Source organism: Leptonotus elevatus, chromosome 7 (assembly GCF_054856555.1).
Source record: "Leptonotus elevatus isolate MCC_2025b chromosome 7, RoL_Lele_1.0, whole genome shotgun sequence".
NCBI lineage: Eukaryota > Metazoa > Chordata > Actinopteri > Syngnathiformes > Syngnathidae > Leptonotus > Leptonotus elevatus.
Genome location: NC_141245.1, coordinates 18,761,857 through 18,780,627, shown reverse-complemented (window position 1 = coordinate 18,780,627; position 18,771 = coordinate 18,761,857). Strand labels below are relative to the sequence as shown.

At 40.1% G+C, this 18,771-nt stretch overlaps 1 protein-coding gene across 7 annotated transcripts in view; it reads right to left on the bottom strand.

Moving 5' to 3' along the window:
- LOC147171378 (muscleblind-like protein 1) overlaps positions 1 to 16,100 on the bottom strand; it is a 67,592-nt gene extending 51,492 nt beyond the window's left edge. For 6 of the 7 annotated variants that reach the window (XM_086080857.1, XM_086080855.1, XM_086080858.1 and 3 more), the window contains exon 1: positions 15,823 to 16,100. The gene's annotated coding sequence lies outside the window, so the exon portion shown is untranslated. Of the gene's footprint in view, positions 1 to 8,539; positions 8,652 to 15,822 lie in introns of those variants that run through there. The other variant, XM_086080856.1, reaches the window with a different exon arrangement.
- Positions 16,101 to 18,771: the final 2,671 nt, after the last annotated feature.

The window sequence follows — 18,771 nt, the reverse complement described above, 5'->3', positions numbered from 1 at the left end:
CACTCAATGCTGTGCCATGTCCAGCGGGCTCTTTAAATGAACAGAAAGTCAGGAAATCCCAACTAAAGGATATTTCTTCAAAGAACAAACCACTCGAATCATCATCTGTTGTTGTGATGCATGTTCAAAACTGAAGAATCTGAAAATGTGATTGGTCGTCTCGCTTTATCATTAACATGTGATCAGTCCAGGATGTACCCAGCCTGACGCAAACCACACAACAAACTGCAAAAACCGCACCGCATTGAATGCATCAGTCAACAGGGTTTCGGAACGGGCTGGGCGAAATTCTCAATTTCAGAATTCAATTCAATGGATGAATTTGAATTTGAATTCATTGCAATTTGGAGAAATTCATTCTTATCCGTGAGAATAAGGCTTTTAATATACATTATACTTTTTCATCCTAATGTGAAACTTTATCATTCAAATGACACATTTTTGTTTTTTAGCTTATCAATATGTCTTCATTTCAAAGTAATAAAATCAAACAACGTTTATAGCCGCCAATGGCAGCGAATGTTTAAACTCATTCGCTGCCATTCACGGCTATAAACGTCCAAAAAGTAAAAGAAAAAAATTCACTTTTGTTAACAAGAGTATGAAAACCTAGATTATTTTTATTATACATTTAGAACAGATATTAAATTTGTAATTAATCGCGAGTTAACTAGTGAAGTCATGCGGTTAATTATGATTAAAAACGTTAATCACCTGACGCCCCGAATTTTTTCTTTTTTTTTTTTATTCATTCACTGCCACTGACGGCTATAAACGTCAAAATTTCTTTTGAACTATTTCTATTTAACATTTTCCCCCCACTTTTGTTAACAAGAGTATGAAAACCTAGAATTTTATTATCGTTCATTTAGAACCGATATAACATTTGTACTTAATCATGAGTTAACTCGTGAAGTCATGTGATTAATTACAATTTTAAAAAAAATAATCGCCTCTTGCCCCTAATTTTTTAATGATGCTTTTTTTAAATGAATTTATGGCAGTGAATGACTTAAGCAACTTCTAGTGTCTGTCGAAAGCATCACAGACAACACAATACAAAACGCTAACAAACAACAATGGAGAAATGTCCGTGTTTATTTCTATCATTTCTAGCCGTGCACCCTCCAAATATGGCGATGACCAATCTGCTCTAAAGGGGAAAAGCTCTGTTATTGACAGGTGATCGGTTCCGACTATACCCGGCCTCTTGCCAGCTGGGACCGACTCAAGCTTACCCCCTGAACATCAAAAAGTGGTCAAGAAGGTTTTAGTGTGCACATATTGTGCAGAAAAGCATACATTTGATGCCTTTTACTACCTGCATGTGTTCGCGCCAGTGCGGCGTAATGCAGCAGCAGCGGCGGCGGCGGCGGCGAGGGTGTCACTGAGTTCATGGACATAAAGCAAGCCGACGCCAGACTGCTCTGCTCCTCGCAGGAATAGCAATAGAGCAGCGTATACATCTCTGTGTAAAGAGTGCGAGAGAAAGAGAGAAGGATTTCAAGAAAGTAGGCGGGATGGTCGGTCAAGGGAACGAGTCGGAAAAAAGCTCCCTTGGGTGATTTTACAGGCTTCTTCACCCACGTAGCCTCTATCATTATGGAGAGACATACAGTAAAATGTGTCTTTCTGCCTCCGTTGAGCAGACGTATCGCGTTGTAATCCAGACAGACATGCAGCGAGGCAGCTGTCTGAGACAGATGCGAGGCTACCGATATCATCGCAAGGGTGAGGATGCAAAAAAAAAAAATGGTAAGAAAGCTTGCAAAAAAGGGAAATGCTTCACACAGCTGAATTCCGTTGAACTGGATTGGCTGGATGTCGAAATAATGAAAACTATCGTTGAAAAGGAATTGTTAATGACATAGAATAAAATAAAATTGAAATACAAACAGGAGCGCTTGTAATAACTATAGCAAAAATGTGAGTTTTCATTTTTGTCAATTTTATACATATTTTAAATGTTAATCATTTATTTTGTACAGAAGAAGGAAGTTGGGAATTGTAGTTTACTTTTACTTTATTACACAACACTTATTGTGACTTTTTTTTTCTTCTTGCATTCAATCCGATCACTGGCATCGGCCGGAATCACTTATCAGATTGTGCAACCATTTCATTGCATCGACTACAAGGGCAAGCCATTTTCAACACTTTAGATTGCTCAATAATTTAAAAATATATATAAATAAAAAATAAATAAATAACACCCAGGTATTTAAATTGCCCAATAGTATAGAAATGTGGAAAAAATACTGTATGAAGTTTACCAAATTGCAACATAGGAGGTTTTGGCCTGATGCCAGCGAAATACGCCATGTATAGAGACTGGCCATTCGGGACTCCGTAAAAAAATAAAATAAAATAAAAACTAATACTAAAACGAATGGCTTAACAATCAAACCCACTATAAAAAGTATATAATTTAAACTACATTTAAAAAGCAATATGAAATAATACTATAATGAAAAATACCAAACTATTATATCCAATCCCAATGTATAGAGACTGGCCGTTCGGGACGCCATAAAATACATAAATAAATAAATTAATTAATTTAAAAAACTAATACTAAAACTAATGGCTTAGCAATCAACCCCACTATAAAAAGTATATAATTCAAACTACATTTAAAAAGCAAAAGTCAAAATTAAATAATACTTACTATGATGAAAAATACCAAACTATTGTATCCAATCCTAACACACCACAACCACCATAGCAAAACTTTGCCATAAACCCGATACAGTATCTCAAAGCAAAATCCCCAAAATGTTATGGCCTAAAGTGAGGTTTTACATGCCTATTCTTAAAAATAAAATAAAAAAGGAAGGTAATGCAAGTATCTCCAGAAACTTTATACTCGTTTCCATACATTTTTTCCCAACACAATCTGACCAAAGCCACACTCGGATCAGACAAAAGAAGCAATCGTGCACCATCGTGAAGCTGATGATCACACAGCATGTGATTTCTAAATGCTCATGTGGTGACCAATTCAGGAAATGCCAAGTGGAGTAGCGGTGACCCAAAAGTGCAACATTTCCAAAGTGTGACGAAGGACAAAAATACTCCCAATCAAAACAATCTCGATGACATCAACCCATTTCCAAACATGGCCATTTAGCAAAGAAATAGCCGCCTTTGCTTCGAAGCCTCAAAATGCTTTGTCATACTCGTTGGCATTCGATAGCCACATGTTTGAAAGCACCATAAATCTGAAAGAAATGCACGCTGGCTTGCATCGATGAGAAGTATCTGCTTACCATGCGGGCGTCTGCTAAATGCAAGACAACCAACCACGATATAAGTATAGTTTTCCTAAGAACATGTGCAAGAAAGAGCGTTCTTCATGAGAAGGCAAGTTTTTTTGGGGGGGGTTAAATTGGAATAGGTTTGTACTTGGTAACTTTCCCCTCGAACTCTGACATGTTTCTGTGATTGCAGCATGACATTCATCTTGGGATATTTTCCTAGCCAAGCCTTCGCAAGCGTAGATATCTATAAAGACGAGATGTCTTAAAGCGCGGAATCCAATGTCGGCCATCTTTTCACAGGCAGGCATTCTTGTCTGTTGTATTGACTGTGAGTGAAAGTGAGTCTGTTATCTCGCTTCCAACTTGACGGATTTACACACACACATTTGAATAAAGTAGTAATAATTCTGGGTGGATATTATTAACTATATGGATTATTAGTTATTAACAAGTATGTAGTATAATAACTACGCTTAAAAACTAAACTGCTTGATAATCAGTTGTTTTTTGGTAAAACGATATTTTGAGTTATTTAAAAGAACATGCACGATAAAAACACATAGTAATCAATGAGAAAGGCGGAGCGAGGTGACTGTGGCAAGATGGCCGCCACGCATTCTTGGTTTAAGCTAACTGACAAGAACAACATCAGTGCGTTTTTTGCTTTATGCATCCTTTCACTCGAATCAGTTATTGGGCCGTGACTAATGACGTTTAACAAGTTCACAAGAACGCCAATTGAGAAAGAGCTAACGACTAGCCTGCTAGCTAACATCACCTGCATAGTGTGCTATCTAGTTTACCGTCGAAAGAGCTCGTCCGTAAATGTCAGAATTTCTGCCATTTTTAAATGTCAATTATAACCGGTGATTTACCGTGTGCATCATCATCTTTTTGACCGACACGTTCAAACTATAGCGGTACACAAAGTCATTTTGTATTGTCGATCGCGCCGCCTCGGTGTGCTGAATGGAAGCGTTTGTTTACTCATGCTAGCATTTGAGCTTTAGCCAAATATAAGGAGGTGTGACATCATAGTGAAATGTTCTCTTGCAAATGCTGTGTTTTTTGTGTTATATTATGACCCGCGCTACTTCCTCCTTTGAAATTTGGCGGCAGACCAAAAATCGGTGCCTGCAGGGCCTGTTCTGCTCGTTATTTTGCAACTGAATGACTGCTCGCTCTTCAATATAAAATAGACAAAAACACTGACCACTGTACTGCTCTCATTAGAGCATGCAGGTGTGCTTCGTTTTCGTCATAACCACGCGGGCCCCGAGTCGATGTGTCACCAGGATATAAACATGATTGCTTGTTTTTTTGTGTGTTTTTTTTTTTTATGTTTCTCGAGCCGTGCGGTCATTTTTCTCCGGCGAGAGCAGCGTGAGGCCAAACAGGCAGTCATCTGTCCACTTCTCCCGTTCTATGACTAATGGCTCACGTTGACACGGTAATCTGCGGAAATCACAACGGGCGAACTCCGAGGGGGCCGGCTGTATTTACCAAAGATTACATCTTCGGCGAGTGTGTGTTGGGGGGGCGCGACAGCTTTACGGACTGCCGGGAAAACAGCAATCACACGCCATTGACTGACTCGCCTGCTATTTTGCCACTCGCCAAACACTCTCAAAGGACTCCCCACGGCCATTTTTGTGTCTGTCGAAATGCCAGTGGCGTGCTCTGTGTTGTACTGCCGTCACCTTCCTTTGCCTTCACCTTGATCACAGCGAGCCGTTTTTTCTCTTTTATTGGATGCATGCTGACTTTTTACTCTTTGTTCACGCACATCTGCATTCAACAGACGAGCCTTTCAGCGCCAGGGGAAGAAAAAAAAACCGGACAGATTTATTGTTTTGTTTTTTTCATGTAATTCCACAAATTCCAATTCGGGCTTTCTCACCACTTGTAGATTTGAGATGCTGTTCTTTCCTCGGATGACCTTGTAGTTCTGTCTGCTCTGATCTGCAGCGACGCTTTTTTTTTTTCTTCCCCCGAGCAGAGAAACATGAGCTATAGGAGCAAAGAGGCGCGAGGAAGTGGAGGTGGCGGGATGAGAGGGACGGCGTTTGCTAGCACTTGTCGTGACAATCGGGCGGGGAGCTCGAGCCGCCAAATTGGGAAAGTTGATGGAACTTTATCCTTGCTGGCCAGCAACATTAGGGAAACTGCACAATTTTACGAGAACCAGAACCTGCAGCAATTGTTTTGCATTCTGTACCACTTATCCAGTTCAGGGTTACAGTGATCTAGAGTTTAGAATCCGTATCACAATGGTAGACTTATGTGAAAATCAAGGCAAATTAACTATATTTTAATATAAAGGAGAGTATCTACTTCTATTGTTTTATATCCCCAAAAATCAATTCTCATAAGAATCGCGATTCTCATTTAGTACGATTCAGAATCGATTTTATTTAAATAATTTTATACTGCCTTCCCTTTGTTTCTGTGTGCCTTTATTGGGCGTGCTGTTCATGTTGTACCCGATTTGGCCACTTAGGGGCAGTGTGGTTCCACGATTTGATACACTGTTAATTTGTAGCGACATTAGAGAGTAGAACAAAAAAGTCACGATTTAGTTCTTCCAAAAAAAAGTTGTTTTTTTGCAGCGTGGAGAGGTTCTTTTGAGTGATAAAAGTGCCGCGAGTAGCGCACTAATTAGCATTAGCGAGTCAGACTGGAGTAGATCATTACGATTCCTTGAACATCAATAAATTGAAGCAAAAATCATTATCAATCAAATCATTTTGAATCAAAAATCGTTCTTAATCGTAAATCGATTCTGAATCGAATCGCACACCCAAAAAATCGTAATCGAATCGTGAGACATTCAAAGATTCCCACCCCTAATATATATATATTTATTTTATTTTTATTTTTTTCATTACCATAAAACTTGGAATGTATAAAGGCTCATTGTCAATAAATGGCATAAATATAAAGGTACTTTAATGTAACCTATAGGTTCAATGAATACTGCAAATTGTGTGGATGATCGTCAATATGTGCCCTTCATTTGGCTTGGACCACACCTCTTGTGCAATGTCAGCTGGGATCGGCTCCAGCTCACCCACCACCCTGAACATGACAAGCGGCACAGAAAATAGATGGATGGAAACACCAGAGGTGTCCAAAACCTGGCTCGGCGGCCATTTGCTGCCCACGGCTTTTTTTTTATTATTATTTTGGCCTGAAGCATTATTCTAAAAATACATTTGAACACAGCCAGCATCATAACATTAAGGTTGCCTGCATTGCACTTTTTACTTTTCAAAGTGTAATGTTTCAGTCTCGTGGATCTAAATCTCAGCACATCTTTCGTATCATCAACAGGGCCGACTGGCCAACACGTTTATGTCGTTTGGAACAGAAAGTGACAGCACAGAGATATAGTGGTTAGCATGTTTGCTTCACAGTTCTGTGGTTCAAGGTTTGAATCTTGACTCAAATAAATTGGCCACCATTCTTGTGTGAGGTCACTGTTCCTCCCACGCCACAAAAACAAACGTGACCCCGGGGCTCAACAACAATAATAATAAAAAAATTGAGTCCTTGACTTACTCAACACTTTAGACTTGAAGTCTTTTCAGCATTTAGTATGATAACTTCACAAAATTCTACCCAACAAGTGCGGCATGAATATAAATCAGATTGCAACAATAATAAACAATGACAATAACGCAAACAAATCTGTAGCTTTATCACTTGTAAGAATGATATGTAACATGTGGACTACATTTCTCAAGCAATGAACCGAGCAATGACACTAAGCATATAAAATAAATAAATAAATGAACATATTTATTATATATATATATATATATATATATTAGGGATGCAATTAATATTTTAATAATCAATTAATATGTCAATTATTGCATCGATGAATCAGATTTAAAAAAAATAATTCCATCCCTTTATTCAAAAAGGTCATTATTTCAAATTGATTAAATTGATCCAAAATGACGATTGAGTCAGGTTTGGTCCCTAACATCAGAAAATATGAAAGAATGATTATCATTGTTTTCCAAAGTAAAAGCAATTTTATTATTAACAGTTATTAACAGTTTTATTTTTGATTCAATACATCAAGATAATCGATCATGGAATGAATGGCAATTCTCTATTCTGCTCATTTCTAGTTCTTAATCATAAAATGGCCACAAGAGGGCAGCTACTGGCATCGACCACCGTCGCAAACACTTATCGGTACTTGCCCATCCCTACGTAAAATATTGCTTATATTTAATTGACATATTTAGAAAGGTCACAAATTAACCATTTGTAATGGGTAATAAAAAATACTCCCAAAATGATTGTGTTGATGCTTCACATGATGTTAGTTCATTGTGTCATGTAAGGAAAGTTTACAGCACATTCATACTCTGATAATGACGCAACATTGGGAAGTTATGAATGATTAACCTGTTGAAAGGTCGCCATGAACCCTAAATGAATAATCGCATTAGCTTCCGAAAGACCAAATCATCCACAATGTTCTGCCGCTTGCAGCACGACACAGGTGTTGGTGTGATTGTTTTATTTCCCAAATGAACGCCAGGCAAACGGTGATTGTCATTTGGAAGGAAGGCAATCTCCTCCTCCGCATCAAAGCATCGCTTTTAAACGAACCTTTGGGCGGGTGCCACCTACGCCAACAACACGAGTGGACGATACACTCAACCACTCCACGGAGGACTCAAGAATTTCAACAAAGTGCAAATTTTGCATCACAAACTAATGCAAAATTCAATAATGACAGGTTGAGTGTGTTTTTTTTTAAAATATATTTTCCTGAGTATGACTGCCAATAATGTGTGTGTGTGTGTGTGTTTTGTCATTCATCCACAAATATGAGTGCACAGCATTAACAGTAGGAGTCACACCACGGTGCTGTCCAACTGGAAGAGTGTGAGAAATGGAGTCTGCCAGAACAGAGGATGTGTGTCAATGTGTGTGCGTGCGCGTGCGCGTGTGCCAACTACTCCGTGCAACATTAAACACCGACGCTCGCCCCATTTGTTTGTCCCCTCAGCTCTTTTCCACATTAAAAGTGTCCCGCCTCACACTCCTGCACATTAGTAAAGAAGCGCGGCGCCCATGTGGCACGCGCACGCGCGCGCCCAGCGATAAATGCAGGGATGGATCATCCAGATGGTTGGTAAAAAATATTCCAAAAAGTGATACGGCAGACCAAGTCATCAGAGACAACCGGTGCTCGTGTCTAAATACACACACGCACGCACGCACGCACGCACACGCAGAGTAAACAGACTTACTGTGCGCAAGGACTCTCATCTGACTGCTGCTGAGAGAAGAACGGAAAGTGAAAACCTCATGCTTGCTTGGCGGCACTCCTCTCTCCTCTGTCACTGCCCCCCCCCCTTACTCCCTCCTCCTCAACCTCCTCCTCCCTCCCTTCCTCGCTCGCCCTTCACTCCCTCTTCCGCCTTCCCTCTTGGCGGAGGCTCGCCGCATTCAGCGCCACGCAGCCCGTTTCCATCTAAGGGCAGCGCGCGCTAAACGTGTCACACACAATTTATCCGCAGCAGGAATCTCACGGCCGGGATCGTATGCGGAGAGGAGGGGGTGTGGAAGGGGAGTTGGGGGGCGGGGGATGGGGGGGTTAATGGAAGGGGCGTGAGGTTGGAAGGGCTTGGACAAACTTCTCCTGTCAACACTCCTACAATTTCACATACTGTGAAAATGCAATGGAGAAGCGGGTTCCATGCGGCCCCTCCCTCGTCCTTGTCTCTCCGCCATCTGCAGGCATTAAACTCTCATACAGATGCAGCTCTTTTACACGGCAGCACCTGCACCCACACGCCTTCCCTTTCTCTTTCCAGAGAGAGAGAGAGGAGCCAGGGCAAAAAATAAATAAATAAATAAAATGCTAACACAACCAAGGTCGAACACAGTAGGTGAAAGGGACGCAGGTTGACTTTAGAATCAATATTTTCCCATAGGAAATAATGGAGAGAGAGAGAGATAATCGATTCCAGGGTTAAAGTGTCACCATCAAAAAAGCTTTAGCAACTTTACTTTTAACATTTTGAACCCATTCCCTAATATGGATGTTTATATTCAATCCAACTCGATTGTTACAGCGGTTGTACAGGGGTTCGGCGGAGGTCAAGAGTCAAGACACTCACCCGGCTCAAAGAATTTGCGATGATACTCCTCGCTTGGCCATCATTGGCTGCGGGAGATCACGCTGCGTTGCTTGGCCATCATTGGCTGCGGACCGGTACTAAATACTCTTGCAACTCTCAGGGGCTTTATACTTAAAACTATGACCACGACTCTTCGCATTGTGAATCACTTTTCGAATCAAGATGTTCATATTTCAAAAGAAATCTTTTATTTTTGGTGACACCCTAGAACGTGTGTGTGTGACGCAGTAATAAACACATTGCGGGCTCTCTCCTCCACAGCATCCCTCCGCTCCGGGACAGCAAGAGTCCCAACTGTTGCCATGGCGGCAAACTCCATCAACATTACGTCAGGTGCGCACATGCGAGTGAGGGTGTGTGTGTGCGCGCGCGTGTGTGTGTGTGTCAGGTGGATGTTACCAAGTGACTCACACTCACTGCTGTGTGACCGCAACAAGTCATGTGTTTGGAATTTATCACTTGATTGGCTTGTGTGCGTGCGTGCGTGCGTGCGTGCGTGCGTGTGATTGGACAGGAGCCTCCTCTCCAATAGCGCATATCATGAATCTGCACGTCGCACGTATAAATATTTACAACATGTCAACAGAGTCCAGCACAGGTCGTCAGCGGTATGAAATGACAATTTCAAAAGCCCCGCCCCCTTCCAGCCCCATGTGACTCGCAAAAAAAGGCCCTCGTGCCGCCTTCAAGTCATTGCGTAGAAATCACAAGATTATGATTGTTTACAGAAGGAGGCTAAAAATACAAAGCGTGATGTCACTCCGAAGGGGATAAACACTTTTCTGCAAAGGCAAGTTGTGTTTACTCCTGTTGAGAGTTCACACGGCAGACACTCGGCTTGAAATGATTTTTTTTTTTTAAATCAAGATTGCGGTGCACAGACGCTCTTTTATTAATGCTGACAAAAGTGTTGGGTTCAGAATATGAAATATTTTTAATCCAGGGCCAAAATCAAACAGTTAAACTATACAAGCAATTTTTGAGTGGTTTTAATGTTCCTGGTAGTGTAAACGTGCAAGTAAAGTTGCACAATTCTAGGAAATAGTTGGAAAGGATGTAGGAAAGTTTCCTGGGGATAAACACATAAAACAGGAATTTACCACATTGAAGTTTAGATCTAAATAGGGGGACTTAAATATAGATGGAGAAAATACATGTTTGCACACAAATGGTGCCTTTGGATATGAATTAATTCAAAATGAATCAATAATAATAAAATATTGTACTGTACTTTATAAAATCGTACATTAATTACATAAATAATATATATATATATTAAAAACTTCAGTTGAATGGACATAGTGTCCCTCCTTCTAGTGTTCACGCTCTGGCCACTTGGGGGCAGTGTGATTGGTCTAAACTCACAAACCCTTGGGCTTAGTCAGTCAGTTGTGCTCATAGGGTATGTAAACTTATGAGCTCAACTGTATAAAATCCAAAATACTGTGGGAATAGTTTTGATATTTTCTGAGGTTGACGTGTGAAGTTTGGTGATGATTCATAGAATTTTTGTTATTCAGCAACATTGAGCTTTTCTACACGAACAGTCATGCTGATGAGTTGAAATACCCGAGGGGTATTCGTAGTAAAACATCAACTCGAGTGACGGCTTGCAAGATTAGGTATTATGCTCATCATGGAAATTTAGTGGACGGGTGAAACTACAAAAAAAAATCCAAATAAAATATGTATACAGTATACAATAGCGTAACATCTACTTTATACAATGACTATGATGTTCAATGGAAATTATTGAGATTTAATTGTGGAACAAAATACAATAACAGCAGTAAATTAAATCTCACTTTATAATTTCCTTTTGAGTGCTTAAAATTTGATATGGAATTATTGTTATAATTTGGTGTGTTAAAAAAAAAAAAGTTTTTCAAGGGTGGGGGGTTACACTTGAGTGAATATCCTTCCTGCTAATGATGATGTGCTTGCGGTTTAAGAGTCACACGCTGATGAGAAAACAAGACACGTTGAAAGGTTTTGGACTTGAAGATAATTGCGGCAATTGCAGCTCATTTAGTGAGAACAAGGGTGTGAGTGTGAGTGGGTGAAAAGGCATCCTTGCTTAACAATTTTGCGATTCCTTTAAAAGGCCACGAGCGCCTACCGGAAGACGAAAGCAAGGAACGAGTGAGGGGAAAGAACGCAGCGGATTTAACAGCGACATCTGGAGCCATCTATCATCGTTCATGCTAAGCGAGGCCAAAAAGCTCAACTGACAGCAAGACAAGCTCACAGATTTTTAATTTTGTTTTATTTATTTATGGAAACTTCCAGCAAGGTGAGCTGCTTTAAATGGTCTCTGCTCGGATTTCGTGTCAGTTTGTCAACTTCTTTCAACATGCTGAATATGCATGACTTTTCTTAAGCGTTGATGCCTCGTACTTTTTTTTTTTTTTGCCTAATCCAAGAAAATCAGGATATTAAATAGCCAAGCCAAATGAACTATTTTTGTACAGTATTTTCAAGGAACTGCTGGCTATTTGTTTCCTTTCCCTTTTTAATGAAAGAGCTACATTTATATTATAACATTTATTTAAATTGCACTGACATATATACAAGTTATTATGAATTGTCTATTTTCATTATGAAAATCATGTTTTATGATTGATTGTGAAAGATTTGAGTACATAAGACTCTTTGACTCTGTTTTCTTAAACATCTCATGTGCAACGTTTCATTATGATCATTAACCCTATAAAGCCAAACGTATCATATGAAATACAAGATATTTTGAGCCCTCTATTTCATATATTTTTTATTTCAATATTTTTCCCCCATTAAAACCCTGATGTATACAATCTGACACATGCATTGCACAGATAATCCATTAGAGGGCAGTATCACCCATCGTATGGCTTTTCCAGTGACCTTGCAAGATCGTCCAATTGAGAAAAAAGAGACACCTATACTTATTATTATATTATATTATTATTACTGATTTGGGGAGTACAAATATGTTTTATGTGTCTATTTATTATTATATTTTTGACAATTATAAATGTATGAATTTAAAGCATTGTGACCGGATGTATCAAATATGACACAAATCAATGTGGAAGTTGATTTTCATAATAAAAAAAAAAAAAAGTTTGTTCAAAAGGACCAATAAATTCTAATTTTCTCTCATATATTTCATGGTTTAGGCTTTATAAATTATCCTCACAGCGGGTTATGGTGAGGTCACATGGTTGTTGGCTCAATTTCACATAAAGTTGCCAACTCAATAAAAAGGTAATTTCATTAAATAATTATCATTGTGGTGAATGTCTACAATAATATAGAACTGCAGTGTGTCGTGCAGTTTCTAATATTTTCCCACTTTTCAATAGTGTGACCTATGCAGAAAACTTGTCAACACACTTGTGAACTGCTTTTAGTTACAAGAGAAGTCGTTTTAAATGAATGCAGAGCTGAGGCTGAGCTGTCGTGGGTTCCGTCTGCTGGATGCGAGGTCATAATGAAATGAACCTTTAAGAATAAAAGAGAGAAAAAAAAGGAGGGGGTTGGGGACTGGTAGTCTCTCGCTTTGGCGTTTTGACAGGTGGATTTGCAGCAGTGGAGAAACGGCGCTTTGAGCTAAATGGAGCAAACGGAAAATGTAAAAGACTTAACATCCGATCTGCATGTTATTTTCATATTTTATTGCCATGCCACACGCGTGTGCGCGTAATGCTGTGAAGGCAGCCCGATAAAATCTAACAACCGCGCCGAGGCTCGGGTGTGCGATAAAGGCCAATAGAAGTAAAATGACTGGCGATGTAGCCGGCGTTCTTCAGGGATCACGGTGCAAGCCGACTTGGCCACAGATTCATTTAGCTTCTATTTGGAAGCTATTTTTCACTCAGGCCCTATTTGGACCGTGCACACGAGACGGAAACGTGATTTCTCTGTGGAGTCACATGATCCAGAAACAAAATCTCCCATTTGAGTCCCTTAATAAAGTAATTACATTTCAAGAGCCGACTGCAGCCCTGCAGCCAGCGTCTGTCTGTGCATGTGAACGCCTGGCCGGACCTTAAACCACAGAATGACCTTTAAGAGATGACGACAGGTCGTCGATGTGGACACAATTAGACGATTCAGTTGAACGATTTAAGACAAGAGATCATTTCAGCTTTTATATCCAGTTGTTCACATGTGGGCTGCATAAACAATTTAAAATGCGTGCTCATCAGTGTTTACGTCTTAATATGTCAATATCACCAGACGGTACCTTTGGTGTCCTCGTCAGTTATCATTCACTCTTATAACTCATTCACCCCCAGCCATTTTCACTGACGCAACCCCCTTCGCTCCCGGCTGTTTTACTGGATTTTGACAGATTTTGCAAAGTCCACAGATTATTGTGTTCTAGTGCTATAAAAACATGGAACCTACCAAAATAAAGTTTAGAGTCTCTTCTTTCATCAGGAAAAAAAAAGTATATTTGTATCTGTTTCTGTTTTGCAGCAATTAGCATTAAAATATGACTATAAGTTTCATCATTACTTACAAACTTGTTGAAAACACTGGCAAAAAGAGCCTGTTGCAACTTGGCCCTGGCTGATCTCTTATACTCTGTTGCCACCTGCTGGCCGTTTATTTTGCCATTGCTTTAAGCGACCTCTTCATGTCAGAGGCTGTATCAAAGCCTTCTGTATGCTCTAGCATAAAATAACAAACAAAACATTTATAAATAAATAAAATAAAATTAATAAATTAACATTTTTATAAACTCATTCAAACCTCCAAATTTATAAATACATTTTTGGGTTTGAATGAGTTTATAAAATGTTAAGCAAAAGTAACCAAAGTCGGGTGAAATAGCTAACACAGTCCAGAAGTTACAGACCCAATGCTGGGTAATTGGGTTGAAGGTTTGACCCAATACGCTGGGTCAAGATGTTGATCCAACAAGGGGTGAAAAGAGACAGTCCTCCAATAAATACAACCACATAGGTCGTTTTGAAAAGGTGCCAAATAACAACCAAGTGTTGCGTATTTTAGTTTAGCGACCTCTATCGGCCATGTTAAATATAAATCGCGAGACTCAAACCCGGTCGGTCTGGTCCAAAGACGAGTGTTTAGGAACTATTTGGCCAGTGATTGTTTTAGTTTTGAAAAAAAAGAAAACACTAAGATCATTATTGGCTCATTAATTCAGTAAGATAAATGTTCGTCTTCCGATCAGGCGACCTGGGTTCAATTCCCATTACTTTTTTTTGTGCTATTTAACATGGCTGATAGAACATGGCCGATAGAGGTCGCTAAACTACAATATGTAACACTTGGTCGTATTTCGGTGCATGGTAAAACGACCAATATGGTCGTTATTGTTGGAGGACTTGTTGGGTGAAAACTACCGATACTGATGAGTTAAAACTTCCAAGAAATAGTTATTAACATTTTGTAAGAAGAAGAAGCAACTTTCTCCCTTTCAAGAGTCACCACAGGAAGTCACACGCGTGATGTTTGGCAACAGTTATTGACACAAACATTCACAACTATGGACAACTTGAGTCTCCTGCATGTCGAGGCAAGCACAGGGAGAACACGCAAACTCCAACCCTTGAACCCTGAACCGCAAATCTGCGAGCAGATGTGCTAACCAGTTTGCCCCGTGCTGCCTATTGACCCGTAAGATGATCAATTCCTTTTCTCCTTTGAGGTCGAACAACTGTACTGTATGCTAAGTCTTCAATTTACACGATGTAACTTTTTAACTTTCAATTTGTGCATCCCAGTGACATCAGCAACATTTTCTTTAACGATCAATTTGTCTACCACTTCTATGACAACAGGCAAAAACAGTGTAATGCGACACATTGCTAACAGCTGTTATTGAACAAAGTATGAGGGAAAAAAGGACGAGGAAGTAACTTGGTAACAGTCAGAAAATAGGGCTGAACACTTAATTGAATTTAAATCGGCATTGCGTCGTACTAGAATGAAATTTGAAAACACTTTTTAAAAAAAATCTTACATATATTTATTTGTCTATAAAAGTTCAGTGCTCAAAAAGTGCAATGAGCATATTTTCACCAGTTTCATTATCTGAATGACAATGTAGCCATCCCTGCCGTCTAATAAATGGAGTGCCACAGGGATCATGACTCTCGCCCATGCTCTTTCATTCTACTTCAATGACATACCTAAAATCCCATCCAAATTCTGGCACAGACAATATTGCAAGATTTTATTATTATTATTATTTTTTTCAAAATTGTTCAGCCCTACAAGAAACCAACAAGTTGTGTGTGTGTGTGTGTGTGGGGGGGGGGGGGGGGGGGGGGTTGTCAGACTGAAGCAGCACTAATAGACACAAGTTGGGTAACGGATGACACTGTAGGACAGAGCAAGAAGCGGAAACAGAAGGGATCGTTTTGGGGTCTTACCTGGCGGCTTGTCGCAGTCTTGTGCGAGGCAGCCTGAGTACACAATCCCCCGCGAGAGGAACTGATGAATGTGCACGACAGCGACGCTCGCTGCGTGATGGCGTCGCTCGCTCTCTCTCCCTCGCTCTCTCTCCCTCCCTCTCTCTCGCTCTCAGCTGATGCAAGGAGGGGGATGTCCTCACCTCCTTTGCGGAGAGAGGAGGGAGGCTGAACTCGCACACGCTGCGTCCACTTCGGCACAATATCGGAGAAGAAGCATAAGCGGAAGAAGCCGCATGACGACCACCGCCGCAGCTCCGGTTGCTGCGGCAACAGCCTCCCACCTCCCCCTCAACTTTCTCCCGCCCTCTGTTTTATGTTTACATTGTGGAAATAAGAGGATGAAAACATAACAACAACGCCGATTTTTTTTTGGGTTATACAGTCGGAAATATCCTCACGGTTGGGGGTCACCAACTGTTGCTTCTGCGTGCAGTGTGAGGGACACGAGGTGATACAGTGTGTGTGTGTGTGTGTGTGTGTGTGTGTGGGTGTGTGTGTGTTCCTGGGAGGAGGCTATATAGCTGCTGTTTATACTCGCTTCCACCCTTTGCTAACGCCATCGGGGCCTGCTGCACTTTGATAAGACACACTGCAGCCTCACATCAGCAGCTGGACACTCTGATCAAATGAGAGGCTCGGGAACACACACAACAGCGAGACACAGGCGCATATAGAGGAGATATAGAAAGGCTGGCTCGTCGCTTAATGGAATTACTGTCATAATTATCCACCCTCCAGTTTGATTTAAATCAGAGGATAAATTACAAAGGAAAAAAAACTAAAGAAGGAGAGGGAACGAAATTGAAGCCGAGAGGAGCCTTCCTCCTCGCCGTCTCCCAGGGAGACCGAGTGGGCGGAAGGCCGCCGCCGCCGCCGCCGTCCTTCAGGTCCTGTAAATTCTACAGTGCAATCATCACGCTCACTCCTCGGTCCGCTCCAGTTTCTCCACAAGGAGACTTCTTGTTTTACAGTCCTAGCTGTCATGTCACCTGCAAATCCACAGCGACACGACAAGAAGGCCCGCCGTGATGAAGTCACTTTTATTTATTTAACCTTTTATTAAAGACAGGTTCTCTTTTAATGTGAACTTGGCTGCAGATAGCAGAATAAAACGAGGTCGAACAGTTGGGTCAAAAATAACCAATTATTGGTCTGAGAGCCAGTTTGGACTTTTGGGATTATTCATTTGACCCAAGTGTGTTGGGTTAGATGAATAACAAAACAAAAACAAAAAACTGTTTTGGTCAAATAAATAACCCACACAACAACCTAAATATGGAGAAGGGTGTTCTACAAAACAGTCCAAAAGGTTTTGGGGAGTTGTTTTGTGCAAAACAACAACATTTCGGTTTCTGGGTTATTGATTTGACCCAACTTTTTAGTTTAAATGAATAACCCAAAAAGTTAAGTCAAATTGACTCAAGTGGCGATCAACCAATTATTCATTTAACCACAAAAGTTGGTCAAGTCGATAACCCACAAAACAAATTTGAGGGATGTGTGGAGGATTTCTTGAAAACAGCCCTTTTTTTTGGTGTTGTTTTACACCAAATAACCTGATTTTTGTGTTACTTTGTATGAAAACAAGCATTTTTGTTGTTGTTGTTTGGGTTATTTTGTGGGTTATTCATTTGACCCAACTTTTTGGTAGATACTCAAAGCTCCGACACGTTGGCAAACAGCTTGAGAATTCAACAGAAATCATTCAAAATCGTAATTCACAATGTAAGAATATACAGAAATCAAACAAAACACAGTTGAAGAGGCCTGGCATAAGCTGACATCCTTTAACACAGTGTTTACTTATTAAAGTGTGTTTTTATTTTTTTTTGCTTTTGTGTGTTTTTGTACGCTCTCATATGGGCATCAGCAATAATAAGCCAGAGAGGAAAACTTCAACAGAACAACAACAAAGAAACCGGTGGTCGACGGTTCAGCCAACAATAAAACAAGTTGTTGAACTTCGGTTTGGGTCGTATCACCCTGGTATGTGGTGGACCTAAACGGGTCAGAATTTATTATCATACCCAAGGGATCAGAATGTGAATCATTGAATTTGAGGACATTTTTCCATAAGGAAACTAATAGATTGCTATTGGCTGGCGATCAGTCCATAATCTGCACTCCCTCGTGCCCAAAAGTCAGCTGGGATAAGCTCCAATTTACCCGCAACCCTAACGAGGACAAGCACTAAAGAAAATGGTTAGATGGAAAAATAATAGAGCGTTCTTCAACAGCATTAAAACAATGAATGAGCATTTTCATCTTTTTATTTCTATAAACACTAGGTCAAATGAAAAGGCGCTGTCCATTTCAGCAATGGTGAACAAATTGTCAACATTTGAAGAGCGGGACGATTCGTCGAGCCTCTCAGATTTAATGACGGCATCAGCAGGTGTCCACTGGCTCAATCTTTTCATTTTTTAAAGACATTTACATTAATGATGACTGAAACACACATAAAACAAAACACGCGCGCGCACTGCTCATTTGAATGATTTATTGGCCTGAAGCTCGTTGGTCATTGATTAAGCTCATGCATAATAACAGTGGTAGAACTGCTGAGGTATTAATTACCGCACTCACATTATAGACCCCAGTTTCTTCTTTTAATCATATATTCCATGCAGATGTGTGATTGTGATAAGATTGAACTGCAATATTTGTTCATCTACATAGAAATTATGGTACAAAGGGAAAAAGGTTAGTCAGAGGGCAGGAAAATGCGAAAGAAAAGCACTTGTTTTGGGTGGTGGTAATTGTTAGAGTTGTTATTTTCATGCATTCCTAAATGTGTTATCTTGTACAAAAAGTATAGTGCTACCTCTAAATTTACATTTTAAGCTTTTGGAATTTAGCAACAATGTTTGGAGAAAATGTGACACTCATATTATTTTAGAACATTTT